At 42.1% G+C, this 16,200-nt stretch overlaps 1 non-coding gene across 1 annotated transcript; it reads left to right on the top strand.

Moving 5' to 3' along the window:
- Positions 1 to 8,324: 8,324 nt before the first annotated feature.
- On the top strand, positions 8,325 to 8,396 carry TRNAM-CAU (transfer RNA methionine (anticodon CAU)). The gene has a single exon. It is a non-coding gene; the product is annotated as a tRNA-Met (tRNA).
- Positions 8,397 to 16,200: the final 7,804 nt, after the last annotated feature.

The following is a 16,200-nucleotide window of genomic DNA, read 5'->3' as shown; positions in this document are numbered from 1 at the left end:
CTCTCTTTCTTCTCGTCCTCTACTTCCACTCTTTCTGCTCTTCTCCCTTCTTCCCTTCCCTTCTCTCAATGCTTCATCAAGACAACCTAGCACGCTTGGCTCAGCAGCAAACCAAACTTTTTTGTTAGTCACCCCCCCCCTCTCTCTCTCTCTCTCTCTCTCTCTCTCTCTCTCTCTCTCTCTCTCATCTGGTGGTTTGTGGGAAGGGAAGAGGCTTGGCCAAGAAGATGCATTAAATGAAGCAGAAAAAATGTTGGAGTATTGTTGTGTGGTGTAGGTTAGAGGCTTTTGTGCTTTAGTGTTGGACTGTGTTTTTTGATGCATTATTTACACACCCCGGCATACAAGCTGTGTGTGTGTGTGTGTGTGTGTGTGTGTGTGTGTGTGTGTGTGTGTGTGTGTGTGTGTTTAGGAAAGAGTGTCTAAGATAAACCAAGGACTTATACAATTAAGATTATGGTGTAGTGTCTAATGTATCAGATTTTCCAAGCTTCGAGAGAACCATGAGTTCTCCATGTTTGTGGCAATGTTTAATTCTAAGATAATATTGCAGTTCGTCGTCACTGGTTCTGAGTTTCTTCCATATTTCACGAACAGTCTCTCTCAATCGAATATGTATGAGTTTAAAGAAGAGGCGAGAAGGTTTTGTGACTTTCCATTGCAGTGATATCCCTCGTTGGTGGCAGAACAGAGGACTTTTATTTTGCATCTGCGTTATTTTGCATCCACCATAGTTTGAGGATCTGTGTACTGGAGGCCATATGAGTTTGGACCGGTGAGTAATCTAGTATTGGGATTATCTTTGTTTTGATTAAGTGGGGTTTAAATAGATCAGGAAAGCTTGGGAGTGTATAGGCACATGAGAGATGCTGTTCCCTGAGATACTCGAGTGTATGATATGTGGTTGGTGATTATACCACGGGTATTTATTGAGTGGCCAACAATTAGTTTTTTTTTTTTTTTTTTTTTTAACAGCATTTCATTGCCCAGATACATTTCCTCTCAGCATCTCCCTCCCCCACCTCTCTCTCTCTCTCTCTCTCTCTCTCTCTCTCTCTCTCTCTCTCTATGTTTCCAGTAACGTATGCATATAAACAATTATGTGTACCAGTAATTAAACCTAAAGCAATTACAGCAAGTTTCCATTACCTCATTGTGTTCGTGTTGGGCGGTGCAACTGCCCGACGTACGAAGCTTTATCGCCTTGTGAACTACCTCTAAATCGAAGTAAGTCACTATATGTTTAAAGAAGTGAAACCACGGAATGGTAAAAGAAAGGTAAACTGAATTGTAGTTTACATATGATTATCTGTTTTTATGAAATTACGATGGCTGATTTACCTGTGCGGCGTACGATACTTTTTCCGCTTGTCTCGCGGTGCACGTGTCAACACATAACAGCTGATCAGTGTCTCGCAAGCTCGTGGGGAGTGTTAGGTTGCGTCTTCACATTTTCCCCAATAGACGCTGAAAACGCTTGGAATGTTTTCAGACATTGGAAATGATCATTTGAAAATCCCAGCTAAGTGTCACATAAAACGAATACTTAGTGTGGAAAGTTGCCAGTGTGTGTCATGTCTCAAGAGTGCTAAAAATTGGAGGATAAGTGTTATATTTTTGGAGTTACGCACAAGTGGAGTTGCTAACTTAGAGGGTAGAGTGACCGAGGGAATGAGAGTGTAATGCTGGATTTTACTTTACCTGTTTTGACCTGTAGTGGTAGAGGAATCACGCTGGCTGGCACCAGGTAGGTTATGATCAACTTTAAAATCCAATTTATCCGCATCTTCATTAAATCATCTGTCTGTCAACCAATCTAGCTGTCATCATCACTTGGGGTATATTATGTCGATCTGTTTTCTCTATTGTGTTTGTCATTTTTTGACTTTTTAGCTGCAGCCAGAATTCCTGGTGCTTGAACAGTGAGTGAATGAGTGTGGGTTATTCAGCTGGGCAAGCTTTAATTAGTATCTCATTGTCCCTTTTTTTTTTTTTCTTTCTTTATAATGGTTCTGTGGACTACCTCGTGGGAAAGGTATAGATACAAATGATGATGGACTGTGTTTGTCTTTGTCTCTTTCTGTCTGTATATCTTTCTAGCTATCTGTATCAAGCAAGCAGCCCAGCTCTTATCATCATCATCATCGTCTTTCCCCACAAGTGTGAGGTGAAGTAGGAGACAGGAACAAGTAAAATAATATGAAAAATAAACTAGTTCGGTATGTATCAGGTCATATTGGCTTTATTTTGATGATCGAGTTTTATTAGCTTATTTTTACAACCTCCAGACGATTTTATTCAGCTTTAAAGATGTTCTCGTACTGAAGGTATTAATGAAGTCTTTATCAAATCCTTTCATTTCAAAGTCTTCCTTAGCTGCATAAAATGGTCTGAAATAACGACAATGAATTAATATTGCGTTGCACAGAAAAGATCATGTGAATAAGATTATCATTTTGTAATGACTGACTTCCAGCGTTGTCAGGATTGTGTTCGTTCTGTAAAACTTTCAAGTGTCACAAATTTAGGTTGATATTTTCGACTCACCTTAATCCCCCTTGATAATGGGTTAGTGCACTGAGTGGTCCTGCCATTCGGTGGGAGTTTGTGAACTTCTCTCAGATACGTCTTCTGCGGGTGTGAGGGTTACAGCTACCAATGTTTGATGCTATTCTACCCAAAGCCAGCTAAAACTGAGTGTTGTTATGTTGAACAGGTTTACACCAACAAAACTTAGGGTTCTGCAATATTCCTGGCCTTATAAGGAAGATGGGTTGGGAAAAAAATAGTATTCAAACGTATGTTCAACTCTTGCCTACCGGGTGATTTCTAGGAATGCATTAAAGAGGGTTTGTGGAAATATTGCCTTCATTCGTGTATAACGACGTTAAAGAATTCGAATCAAGGTAATAAGATTTCCACATCTTAAAAACAATGATGAAAAATAGATAAATTCGCTATGCGACGTTTCCATTCGGTACTCGGCAGTGTCACACGTACAATTGTAAACAAACACGAGACTGGCGTGGTGCGTCGGTGATGGAATGATTTGGTTGCGTGACATTGACAATAAGAACAGTTAGCAAAATTACTAACTTTGCGCTGTGGCTGACAGCAAATCAGATTCAACTTTCAACGCTGACGAGCACCCATTCATGAAAATGGTGTAAGGATGGGCCAGGTTTCCATCAAACATGGACGCCGAACGTCGTAGGCTTTGGGAGACGCAATGTAGAATGAGGAGAGCAACCTGGAAAACATATCGTACATTGCTTCGGCAGCGAATTTAAAATATGGCAAAATTCGTGCATGAAAGCATATCTCCATATATTTACCATGTTATAGTCTTACACGAATTATATGGGATGTTTATTGAATAGTAAATTGTGTGTAGAAGTTAATTCCATGGAGATGATTATTCTTGTTTTACGAGTTTTCTTTCTTCTAATTTCACTTACTAATAGAATGATTGTCAAAGGCATTTGAAAAATCTTGCGATTTGAGGATACTACATGAAAGCGCTTAGAAAAATTTATCTTTGGAACCGTCAGACCATGTTTCTGGGAGAAGTTCACAACTCCCACCAGATGGCAGGACCACTCAGTGCACATCCCATATCGCTGCTGACTTCTAATGAGGGATGCATACCAACCATGTCCAACAACCTCAGACGTTCCATAAATACAAAAAATTAGGGACTTTCATTTCACTTTGTGATAAAAAGTTTATGCATGAGCTACTGTCCTAAGTGTTCTGCAGCTACAGGGTATATTGCGTCCTTGCCGCCGCAGAGGTGTCTAAAGTGTTCTTGTCAGAAAAGTGCATAGCGCTCGTGTGCCAGTGTATCAAGTATCCATGTCAGGTGTTAGTTTACTGCACCAAATGTTTCAGTGTTTGTGTACCTAGGTGTTCAAGTGCCAAAATGTGTATATACTACTGTGCTCATGTCAGTGGTGGTGTACTACCGAGTGTTCATATGTTCTTGTACCACAGTTTGCTCATGTTTTAGTTCTTGCGTATAACCTAGTGTTCCAAGTTTCCGAGTGCCGGGGTACCAAACTAGTGCAAGCAAGCTCAGTAGACCCAGACGAATATTAACTTTGCCTTGTGACCTTGACCTTTGACTGACTTCTTAAATATTCTGAACCTTTCCACCAAGTTTGGTCTAAATCGGATCAAAATTAAGTTGGCCTTGCCATGTAACCGTAACTTTTAACCTATTGTTCTTTATCAGTAGGTCATCCCCTTGGCTGATACTTAACCATTCCACTAAGTTTAGTTCAAGTACACAAACATACGGATAAATCTTGACCTTTGGTTGTTCTCAGATTAGACTTAAGCAACTTACTCTCTTGCCTTACCCTCAGCCATGCCACAAAGGTTGGTTTAAATTGTATAAAACGATTAGGCTACTACCGTACACAACAACTCAGTCCGCTGATCACTTACACAGTTTCACACATGGTCCGTCAGTGATAGTACCATGCGAGATGCTCGTCACAATAAAAAAAGTGGTCATGTATGTACCATTATGCTAGGTGTTCATGTGTCAAAAGTGTTCGTATGTGCTATTGTCGTAGTGGAGCGAGAAGATGCTATTCGTATACAGTGTTTTCGTGTGTCATTGTAGCTGTAGGGATATAGGCCTAGTCACCATAAAGTGTTCGTGTGCCAGTGAACCGGGATATGCGTTCTTCTGCAAAATGTATTCGTGTGTCAGTTTATCGTACCAGGAAGTGTTTGTGTTCAAAATGTATTCGTGCGCCAGAAGTATTTATGGATGAGATTATCGACGGCTGAATAAAATTGCCTGGGTCGACCTGAACCAAACACTTAGGCAGGGATAGGCTGTTTTTTTTTTTTTTTCTTCCCATACAGAAAAGGAGCAGAAGACTGAAAGGCTGCAAAAGCTGTCTCTTATATTTAGATTTAATATGTTAGACTTACCGTTTAATATGTTAGACATACTTTAAGGCAAAATCTTGGCTCATTCGTTTCGAGAAAGCTGGAAATACTGAGTGAGAAAGATTGAAGACAAAGGGAAATATAAGCTGACAGTTCCAGAGTTAACCAGCTGTGTGCGTGAAAGACTGAGAGCATAACGTTACTTGCATCAGTGTTAGATAGAAAAGAGGTGAGGATGAGTGGATAGACAGGTGTTGTGTTCCCGCTGAAATGAGGGAGAAATAGTGGAGCTCAGAAAGCAGTCTATTATAATCTAGGAATAGGAAACTGAGAGAGTGATGCAACAACACTGCGGCAAAGAGTTAATGAAGACAGTGTTTAATCGAGGTAGCAAAATTTGGAAGGATTTCTCTCATTTAAAAAAGAGCGTGGTTAGAGCTACGATAATAGTAACAGAGAGAGAGAGAGAGAGAGAGAGAGAGAGAGAGAGAGAGAGAGATTCTGAGCTGCCTACGTTGATGAGGCAGGTGGCGTGGGTGTATTTATGAGTGGGAGTGTGCATGTGGAGAGAGAGAGAGAGAGAGAGAGAGAGAAAGAAAGAGAGAGAGCCAGCTTTATGGTCTCTAAGCTGCCTACCTTGATGAGGCAGGTGGAGTGGGTTTATTTTTAGTGGGAGTGTGTATGGTGGAGAGAGAGAGAGAGAGAGAGAGAGAGAATGGTGTACTGAGATGAGATGTGTGACTGGTGAAGAAAGGATGAATGTGAGTGAGATGTGTGAGTTACAATTAAAAACTGAACACAGTAATTTTGTGCCGACTTCTAGATAGATTTTAAGAAAGGGTAGAGAGGGAAAGAAGGGAGGATTCTTATCTTTGTAACCGTGCTGTAGGATTGGTAGAGGGTAGATTAGGGAAAGGGAAGAGTGGGGTGTGAGAGTGCTAGGGAGGCTGGTGAAAGTAGAGGTTCAGAAAAGCTGGGGTTCTTGAGACTGGTGAGTTATGCAGAAGCTTTTAGACGAGAGCGATATGTAGCTAAGTGTGGATATGGCAGTGCCAGTGAGGTTTGTGGGGTCAGAGGAGGTGGTGACAAGAATCCCTAACGTCCTTCAACTCAGATGATGCTAAGTGTTGTCAAAGTAGGTGGTTGATTTGACTCCTAACCAAGGAGACTCATTTCTGTGTCATAACTAAGAATCGTCAAATTTTATGCGACCAAGACTTAGTATGCAAATTGTGGGAATGGCACATTTTCGTCAGTTGGAAGACACAGAGGACAATGAGATATGAGTGATAAAAAAGTGTGAGAAGGAGATATGTGTATGTCATGGGATAATGTTGGAGTGAACAGATGGGATGGATTGGGCGTGTGAGTGAGGAGGGGGGACTGCTTGAAGTGGGAGGGGTTGGTGCAGTGAGTGGGAGTGAGAGAGACTTGAAGGAATGTTGCTGACGAATAGAGGAGGATGGAGAGAGGGAGGGAAGGTCAAGAGGAAGGGAGAGGTCTGGTTCAAGGAGACTGGGTTGCCACACATGAGAGGGACATCAAAGACAAGTGTTTCGTATTCTTATTAAGAAACCCAGCGCCACTGCTGATGATTGCTTTCTCGCGGTGGCGGAGGCGGCGATCTGCTTAGGTGTAGCGAGTCCTACCTCGTTATTTCAAACTTAAAAAAAAAAAAATGATGCTGGAGAGGGATGCCTTCACACATTGGCGGCAGCAATATAGCCGAGCAGCTCTGCTTAATAGCCATAAAAATGCCCCTCATTTCCCTCCTACCCCACGACTGCCGGAGTAAGGTTAACTTCAGCCTGCATTTCACCGGGTTCACGTTTCACATGAACCTGTGGCTTGAACAAAATAGAAAAAAAAGCGTCATTGGACTGAAGGAGTTAATAAATTGGTCGGAAGCAGCAGCAAGAACACAATTCATGAGGGTCATCGTACTGGAGGGTTAATACAAGAGTGGGTAATGCCAGACGTATGTACTGATACCTGTGTTTATGAAGAACACGGTACTCTCATGGAATAATGTGCAGCTGGCAGATAAATACACCAGTAGCATGTGTGTGTGTGTGTGTGTGTGTGTGTGTGTGTGTGTGTGTGTGTGTGTGACTTTTGTCATATCTTCTGGCCATTACATACATGAAGATCCTGTGTCTAGACAGTCCCAGTACCGGGAATATCTTACAATGCCAGAGTCACTTTTGGTTCTGGTAATACCCTTGTGTTATCATCTTATTCATCATACCCTGAGTGGAGACAAAGTAGAAAAGTAAATGATGTGAGCAAACATTTTTAATAATCGTATAGGCCTACAGAAATCATCATCGTCATCATTACATCTTCATTACCATGAATATCGTATCATCATCATTATTATCATCATCGTTATCATGATCAACATCATTATCATCATGATTATCGTCATCATCATCAACATCATCATCATCATCATCATCAGCAGCAGCAGCAGCAGCAGCATCTGTACCCCATGCACAATGCTTAGCGTAATGGCGAAGGTAGGACAGAAACAAGAAAAAGTGGGAAGAAGCGAGAATGAGCTACATCTCAAGTCTTGCGAAAGTGACAGTTCCATCAGTCGTGACCCATAGATGACAAGAAGCCATCCTTGAGCTGAATAAAATCGTCTGGTGTCAGCAAGAAATAGACTAGTTAAGATTTCTATCGCCGTTAACGAGTTAGGATGAATGGACGATCACATAAGGAACATGCTTGAAACAGAGGCAAGGCACTGATAATGGTACCGGTAGTACTGCTTAAGAGGTTTTAAATACTGAAGGCGTGAGTTAGCGATTGGCATTAATTACATTATTGACAGTATAGTATTGTCAGTGAATTGTTACCCAACCAGGGGACCCTTTTGGCCGAGGAGAAAACATTCTATCACGTCTTAGGGGGTTAAAAGATACTTTCGCCTTCTACTCGTACTAAATCGCAGGTGGGAGGCCATGGCTTCCTTTCGTCCCCCACTGGATCCGCCCCTGATGGCTTGTAAAACAAAGTATAGTTGATGGAGGCCTTCTCAAGTGGTGGAGGACCTGGGCAACTGCCCTTTCTGCCCCCCCCCCCCCGCACTCCTCAAATTCGGCCCTGGGTGGGCGCCCCCCGCTTACCATTTGTTTCATCAATATCGTCGTATTTTTAGCCAGCACACGCCATAGTCTTGGAAGGGATGGCTGCACATGAATTGCCTCTATCACCCTGTCATCCGTCACCAGGCAGGCCTCTTTCCAACTGACACTCACCCTCAGAAAAGGGGTACCTCGCCATCCCATTCCTACACTCATCCTCGGTTTCCTCTTCTCCTCCCCTCCTCCACCTCACCCACATACACTCTCCTGTTTCATCCTGTAAACTGGCTAAGATCCTGAATAAATACTTCTAATATACAGTAGGGGGGCGCGGTAGCACAGTGGTAGCGCGCCGGACTCATAATCGGGGGATTGCGAGTTCGAGCCTCGCCCGGGCTGCCGTGCCGGGAGTGGTAGCTCGCTCCTGTAACCCTAGCGGCGCTATATAGTCCAATACAGGGCTTAGCTCGGGGGAACTCCATTTTTTTCTAATATACAGTACTTACTACGTTACTACCTTCACTGCCAATTCACTCTCCTAAGCTCAGAGTAATCGTCTGGTGGTCCCAAGAATAAAATATAAGAATTCCGGTACTAAAGAGGTTGATGGAGATAGTTGCTCACACCTTCACTATCATTTGTCTCCACTAAGCTGAATTTAAATAGTCTGGCACCAGGGAAAAGAACATATTCGTACAAAAGACATTATGGTACAGAAGAGATTCATGGAAATTGCGTCTTTTTGACTACACAAACTTCTCAGTTGAGTAAAACTGTCTGGGTGTGGCAAGAATAAGTAAAGACCTATATCATTCTTGTGAGATTACGTCGTATAAAATCACCGATACGCTGTGCAGGCCATAAAAGAAGGTTGTATGACGCTGTAGGACCTTCGATATTGTGAGTTTTATGGTCAGGGAGGAGGTCGATTTGGGCAGCTGTCGAGAAGCACTGATATTTGGCTAGATTATGGAGGAATCAAATCCTGTCCGTGAGCAAGGAAGGAGAAGCCTGTAGTGCGTTTGTTTTATCCTGGTGAATATCGCCAACCCCTTCGGCTCAGTTGATAGCCAAGTGTAGTCAGGTTGTAGAGTTCATATGACTATACCTTCTTTTACTCTAACTTGGCCCTCAAATTTAAATCTCTCTCTTTGTCTGTCTGTCTGTCTGTCTGTCTGTCTCTCTGTCTCTCTCTCTCTCTCTCTCTCTCTCTCTCTCTCTCTCTCTCTCTCTCTCTCTCTCTCTCTCTCTCTCATAGAAACCGGCAGGGGGTGATGTGCCTGCCCTCCCCTCGTTTTATTTTTATTGGCTAGACCTCTTGACCCCCAGACTGACTGTGCACGCCACTGGTCGAAGTTGCAAGAAATGTGATAGCCCAAGTTGCAGAAGAATCGTGCATGTTGATACGTTGCAGTGCTGGCCCAGACCTCACACACTCAGCTGGGAGAGAGGATGGGAGGGTGTCTGGGTGAGGATGGATGATGTGAGAGAGGGAATGAAATAAAACAAAGATCAGGGTGGTGAAATTGAGACAAATGACTGCAGTTACCCCTACAGTGATGACTTAGCGTTTAGAGAGAGAGAGAGAGAGAGAGAGAGAGAGAGAGAGAAACCACGAGATGACGAAATGATCAGGGAAAGGAAAGCGCGAAGAAACTATAATGTTGTCTGTTGTATTTGTCCTACCCATCAGAAGCCACAAATAAAATACACAGAAATACTTGTTCATGTAGGCTAATTGTATGTTTTTAATTAGTTTGGATTAAGGGAAGGAGAGAGGTAGGGCGAGGAGCAGTTAATTTATCCCCTCTCAATTTTCCACACACACACACACACACACACACACACACACACACACACACACACACACACACACACACACACACACACACACACACACACACACACACACACACACACACACACACACACACACACACACACACACACACACACACACACACACACACACACACACACACCACCCTGTTCTGTCTCCTTAAACGTCCTCAAACACCACCCTTTCTTAGTTTTTCTCGTTTTTTCTTTTCCTTTTTTTTTTGTGTGTGTCACCAACGCACTGACTCACACCTTAATTTACCCCACTACTGAGCTGATAAAGTCTTGTGGGTTTAGCGAGAAATATACTGAATAAAATCGTGTTAAGTATATGTGAGTTTAGTCCACTGGGGGTAGTAAAAATTGAAGTCATGTACAGGAATTATCCCCTTCAATCCAAAGACGCATTTTCTTACTTCACTCATCCCAGCATCAGACGATTTTATTCAGCCTGGGAATAGTGGAAGGGTTAGTGAAAGACGGAAAGATTGAGTAGGAAAGAGACACAGGTTAAAGCTTGAATTCTTTGTATTCAGAAACTCTAACCTCTCTCTCTCTCGCCCACCCAAACTTTTCCACTTGTCGCAATGGATCGCCTACATGAATGGGAGATGTTTGGCCAATATGACCCCCCCTTCTATTCATACCCTCTCCTAAGCTGAATAAAACCGTCTGAAACAGCAGGAATAAATTTTAAAAAAAAGTCATGGGATTGAGGGAATTAATGGTGGGCAAATTTGTGCAACGATAGAAAGAAGAATGAAAATAATAATAATGTCCTTTGTGGTATAAGGATGGCCCGACAACACTCGCTCTGCTTAGAACTGAACAGCAGGTTAGCGTCGATATTTAATGAGTTGCGTGGGCGAGTGAGTGAAGAGGCGTTGTTAATAATATCGCCAAGTGCTGTGTCTCGGGCGTGGGGCGTGAGACGTAAACCCAATAGTGTGATGGGCAAGGAAGGGCAAGGGAGGAACGAGGCTGAATTTTCATTTCTCTTTATCATCATCATCATCATCATCATCATCATCATATTATTATTATTATTATTATTATTGTGATGATGATTTATTTTGATGATGATGATGATGATGATGATGATGATTAGCCTATAATGAAGATAATGGTGATAATGATGATGATGATGATGATGATGATGATGATTTTATTTATTTGTTTATTATTTTGCTACCGAACAAATACTTAGGTATAATTTATGAGAGCTCCGTGGTAGCGTAGGGGATAATCAAGGCTGTATCTAAACCCTCCACTTTGAAAAATTTATCCCAGACTGAGTTAAATTGTCCGGAGATATCAAGAGTTAATGAACAAGACGTGAATATTTTGAAAGAATAATCAGGAATTTCGTCAAGGAAGGGATGGTGAGTGTGGGGAGGCCAGACAGAAACCCAATAGCTTGATTTTTTGTTTTTTGTTACGCGGAAGACGCAGGGAAGGGGAGAGGGGAAGCTAAGTTATATTGACAGTGTGCTAACGTATTCCTTACCATCTCCCTCCTACTGAACAGAGGAGTCGATGAAGGGTAGTTTAGTGGTGTGTGGAGGGTTTGATAAGGGGTGTGAAGGCTCTATATACCCCGCTCAGTACGACAGTTTTATCCTAAGCTTGATCAGGTAGTCAGTAGATAGCACGAATCCATGAAGACTACACCACTAGCTATATTGAAGGAAAGTATGTTGGAGCCCTTATAAACGATGTGAACGAGCGATACGATTGAAGGAGTCTTGAACAATATCTCAAAATAAAGTGTGCTGGATAAGGGACGTGGCACATTAACACAGGAGCTTGATGATGATGTTTTTTGAGGCCCGGAAGATGAGACACTGGGGAGGGAACTCAGTTATTTCATCTTGTGTTAAGTTGCTTGTGTGTGTGATTGTTTTCCTACCTGCACATGGAATCTAGAAAGCTATAGTTCATTCATTTTAACTTGCCCCAGATTTTCGTCCTTTTGCAGGTTAATTCCTGTATCGCAGTGGCAGAAAAAGACAATACTTCGGCTGTACAATTGTACATCCTTTCCAAAGCACTTTTTCGTGACTACCACAATATTTTAGTGTTAATCTATTGTTACAGCTCAGCATTTTGGGTGGAGAGATGACAATTTTAGGCCAAATTAGGTCGTGAATGAATTATAGAATAAATTTTTGGCTATCCAACAAATGGTGAGGGGAGAGAGTGACAGCAAGGAAGGCGGCTGCAAAATCCCGTGGGTTGAGGTGACCCCCTGTCTCTCCTAAATTTCTTAAATCCAGGTGACTTACTTTCTAATTAATTGTTACTGCTACCAGATAGTTTTATTCAGTTTGGAAAAAGCATCTCTTGGTGAAAGGGTTTATTTTTCCTGTATGACACCTACAATTCAGAAACTCTATCGTGAGCTCAGTGAAGAAAATAATCACGAGATGATAAGGAGAATATGAAAAAGATGTACGCTGGTTCAGTGAGTGGAGATGCCAGTACCAGTTCATCTTTGGAAAAACTGTGATACGTTAACATTAATTAATTTCTAGTCGTGTTATTTATGCAGACTCGGCTATATCGTTATTTAATACAGATAAATAACACGCCGATACTAAGGAATATTTATTGGTAATGAGCTAAATAAATATTTAGGAATGGTGCTAGGGAATCTCCAGAGCCCAAGAGAATACGTCCCATAAATGAGGAAAGAGTGGAAGATGAAGGAATGAAGGAAGCGGGAACTTTGACAGGGGAGTAGAGAAAGTTCAGAAATGGAAGCGAATTGACAGAAATGAACGAGAGCTTTAATATCAGTGGAATGGGAGAGTGGAGAAGAAAGTGATGATTCGTTGAAATGAAGGGTGTGGCGATTTTGTCAGTGCAGTGAAGATAGCTAACAGAAAGATCGGGGAACATTCATTGATGGGGTGTTGGATGTAGAGGCAGGAGAGCAATGGAAACCTCTTTTTGCCGGTACGATTCTGTTTAGGCTACATGGAGAGAGTGAGAGAGACAAAAGTACGGTATGGCAGACTGGTGTAAGGTTAGGGTAAGTAAGCGTAGGGAAGGGTAGGGCACGGTAGGGAAAGGTAGAGTGGCAAAGGGTAGGGAGGCGTAGCTATGGGAGATAGGGTATGGTAGGGTAGGGGAAGGAAGGCTAAGGTGGAGTAGGGTAGGACAGCGTAGGGTGGGGATTGGAAGAATAGGGTAGAGCAGGGAAGAGTAGGCTAGATTAGAGAATAGTAAGGAAGGGTAATTTAGTAGGGAAGGCTGTTAGGGTAGGGAATACTTGGGTAGACTAGGTTTGGTAGGGGAGGGTAGTTTAGGGGTGGGATGGAATGTGTGGGACGGCGTTGGTAGTCTGGCAGAGTTGGAGTGACAGGCTACCGTACATCAAAATGCTGTTAGCTACCGACAGCGGTACCAGAGCTAGGCCTACGAGGGCTAAAGATGAGGGTAAGGCAGGACATGGATGGGTTTATATGTATGAGGAGGTTCGGATGGAATATATGAGCAGACTGATTTGGTATAGTTGTGGCTCGTTGCAAAAGGGCTATCGATATATCCTTTAGGGTTGCAAGCGCTGAAACATAGACTTACAGTATGATCGAACATGGAGAGGTCTGTCTGTCTGGGGTGAGATGGAATGAGTGAGGGAGGGTGGGTTAGTTTTGGGACGATATTCCACATAAGAACGGTACATCTTCCAGGGCTATAAGCTGCTCTGAAAGGGGCTACAGGGACGGTAACACAGGGCTATAGGCTGACAAAACCAGGGTAGGTCAGGGTTGTGTATAATAGCATGCGTGAGGGAGGTTGCGTTGATGTAGTTTTGGTGGGATGTTGTTCTTCTTCAGACAGATGCTAACGTTACCACTGCTACAGACTGCACTAAAAGGAATTACAGGGGCTGATATAGAGGGCAACAAGCTGACCGATCTAGGGTAGGAACTAGGGTAGGATAGAACTAGAATGCTTGAGGAAGGAGACTATAAAGGTTGCGTTGTGGCCATACATATAAACTCTCCAATGCGTAACTGGTGAATAAGATTGTTGTATAGAGAGTACGTTAAGCTTGACTCATGTAGCCACCAGATATATACTTTACATAAAAATAAAGTGAACATTACAGTAAAAAAAATCGACAAAACAATATGAAGAGCCATCATAGTTACCTGCTTTAATCTGAGGACGGATTTAAATGTTCTTGTTTTTTATTTCCTGATGATTGTTTTCAGTGTACGAAAATAATACGAAAAGAGTTAGTGAAGACCATACCTATCACCTCCATTGGTTAACAAGAATGAATATATGGTATAGTGCATGTTTGAATCGAAAGGGTTTGATGTTGTGAAGGCTCCTTTATCATAGAAACGAGAGAGAGAGAGAGAGAGAGAGAGAGAGAGAGAGAGATTATTTAAACGAAGGGTGGCATAACAAGGACACTCACTCAACTCTAAGGGTCTTGGGCGCGTTCCTTAGTTTGATTAAATCGTCCGGCATCACCAGCTGTTCTTATTCATCATCATCATCATCATCACCGTCATCATCATTACTATTACTCTCATCATTATCGTCATGGTTATCGTCTTAATCATCATCCTTATTTTTACAGAAATTAATTGTTAATGGAGAAATATAAGGAAAATAAAATGCATGCTAACATTATAATAATGGTATCAAAGTAGATTTTAAAAATGAGGTGAAAGAACCACGACCTTACCCCCAAATAAAACTAAAAAGCTGTATTATCTTCAAAAGAATTTAGTTGGAAGTAATCAAAATACAAGTGAATTAAAAAGTACCAACTGTTTAGTATCAGATGTAAACAAACGGTTCCAGCTTTTAATCTTCCCCCTCCCACACACGCCTCGAGGCCCTGGGATGTAGAATGCTGCTCTCTGGGGTCTTAAGGGGAGGCTGTAAGCTGTGCCGTAAAGGTTCAAAGCTCTGAAGTTTACGGCTACTAACCCCACCTAACCACCATCCTGACATTTACGGGCAGGGCTAACCATGCCTTCTAACACCACCACTACACCATGATACAGCCCTACCCTCGACCATATAGCTACCACTAAAACATGTTGCACACACCTAACCTCACCTAACCTAATCTGATTAACCAAACCAAATGCAAACGCTGACACCACTCCCTGTATATCCTACCACACCCTAACACATCCCATACAGTGAGCTACAGGTCACTAAAGCACACACCACACACTTTGAGCCACACCACGCACACAGCCAACCACGCAATCACACACTACCCACAAGCTTGACAGTAACAGAGATGACCACATCTAACAGTAACGCCATCCCTTTGTACCCAACCACAGAAAACACGTCCCTATTGTTAGTCCGAGAGAGATATATATATATATATATATATATATATATATATATATATATATATATATATATATATATATATATATATATATATATACAGTGTGTATATATATATATATATATATATATATATATATATATATATACTTCAGCAACACATCTCACACACAGAACCAGGCACACAGCTAACCTTACCTACCCAAATCTAACCTAACTGGACAGCACTACTATCCCTGTGTAGTTACCCAGCCATACCCTCACACATTTCAACTGTTATCCACGTACCACCAAACGACACCACACACAAAACCCAACTATGCCTTAACCACAGCTGACTATATCCCTAAAAATGAAAATTAAAGGTAACCACACCTTTGGCGCCTCAGCTGACACATCTCACCCCATTCTCTGCCACATTCCATTTGTGTCATTAGCAGTTATACCTTCACAGTGGAGTCTTTGTTCCAACCTTACATGGCTTCCTAGCCTCATTCAGCTCAATTGATACCCAAGTGTAGTTATCTCGATTGGAAAGTCGCTTTGACCAATAACCAGAGAGATTCATTGCTACCTCATAACTATGGTTCACTGACTGTCATGTAACTACCACCTCGTATTCAGGTTGTGAGTGGCCTAGTCCCGTCATAAAAAAGCTAACTAACTGTACAAGCTAAAGTATAGCTACGTCAAGCACACCAGCCACACTCCATACTCTATACCCTGTACCCTATCGTACTCTGAGATAGTCTGTTGTGCAATTCAGACACATCACATCCACTGCCAGATAGCCTTTGACTGGTTTGTCTTCAACTGACGGAATTGAGTGACTCTTACAATCTGAATAATAATTCATGCTTTCATGAAATTAGGTGAACTTTAGTAATGAGGTAGGAATGAGTCTCCTTGGTTGGTAGTTCAATCGACCTTGCAATCTGATAGCACTTGGCTATCATTCTAGCTTAGATGGGGTTAGGGCTCTTTGTTAGACTAGAATAAACTCGCTATTGGCAAATCTAGTACATCATTA

The sequence above is a fragment of the Coenobita brevimanus genome, chromosome 79, assembly GCF_032717465.1.
Source record: "Coenobita brevimanus isolate Jiangsu-jjx chromosome 79, ASM3271746v2, whole genome shotgun sequence".
NCBI classification, from domain to species: domain Eukaryota; kingdom Metazoa; phylum Arthropoda; class Malacostraca; order Decapoda; family Coenobitidae; genus Coenobita; species Coenobita brevimanus.
The sequence above is the reverse complement of the archived record's forward strand: the minus strand, read 5'-3'. Positions and strand labels throughout refer to the sequence as shown.